The sequence below is a fragment of the Leptonychotes weddellii genome, unplaced genomic scaffold (assembly GCF_054177405.1).
Source record: "Leptonychotes weddellii isolate Sample4059 unplaced genomic scaffold, ASM5417740v2 HiC_scaffold_48065, whole genome shotgun sequence".
NCBI classification, from domain to species: domain Eukaryota; kingdom Metazoa; phylum Chordata; class Mammalia; order Carnivora; family Phocidae; genus Leptonychotes; species Leptonychotes weddellii.
The window spans coordinates 1-751 of NW_028015246.1; the positions used below are offsets into that span (position 1 = coordinate 1).

At 43.9% G+C, this 751-nt stretch overlaps 1 pseudogene across 1 annotated transcript; it reads right to left on the reverse strand.

The window, feature by feature from the left end:
• Positions 1-4: 4 nt before the first annotated feature.
• LOC145719489 (tubulin alpha chain pseudogene) lies at positions 5-746 on the reverse strand (annotated as a pseudogene). The gene is made up of 2 exons (XR_014142414.1): positions 585-746; positions 5-136 (listed from the first exon to the last, which is right to left on the reverse strand). The product of XR_014142414.1 is annotated as a tubulin alpha chain pseudogene (transcript).
• Positions 747-751: the final 5 nt, after the last annotated feature.

A 751-nucleotide genomic window follows, 5' to 3' on the forward strand; every position in this document is an offset into this window, starting at 1 on the left:
TGGAGAACTCCAGCTTGGACTTCTTGCCATAATCGACAGAGAGACGTTCCATCAGCAGGGAGGTGAACCCGGAACCAGTTCCCCCTCCAAAGCTGTGGAAAACCAAGAAGCCCTGAAGACCTGTGCACTGGTCAGCCTGTTAGAAAAAAGGAATAGAGAAAACATATTATTACTGCTCTTTGCAATATATTTTCACTTTCATACAATTCCAAGAATATAGATCTTACTAAGCATTTAGTTAAAAATAGCTTCACTAATGGGCGCCTGCGTGGCTCAGTCGTTAAGCGTCTGCCTTCGGCTCAGATCGAGTCCTGCGACGGGCTCCCTGCTTGGGTCTCCCTCTCCCACTCCCCCCTGCTTGTGTTCCCTCTCTGTCAAATAAATAAAATCTTAAAAAAAAAAAGCTTCACTAATATCTATAAAATGACACCAAATAGTGCTTTAATTGGATTTTTTAAAAAAACTGTAAAGGAATAGTTTATCTCACTCTATTACATTTCAGTTCTGTGTTTAAGACGAAAAGAACGTATTTCCAACGTCTTCCTTAGGATCATTGTTTACTTTATTCTTGAGAATAAACCTACCAGCTTCCGAATGCGGTCCAAGACAAGGTCAATGATCTCCTTGCCAATGGTGTAGTGCCCTCGGGCGTAGTTGTTGGCAGCGTCCTCCTTGCCGGTGATGAGCTGCTCAGGGTGGAAGAGCTGCCGGTAGGTGCCGGTGCGAACTTCATCTGCAAAAGGCAAATAGA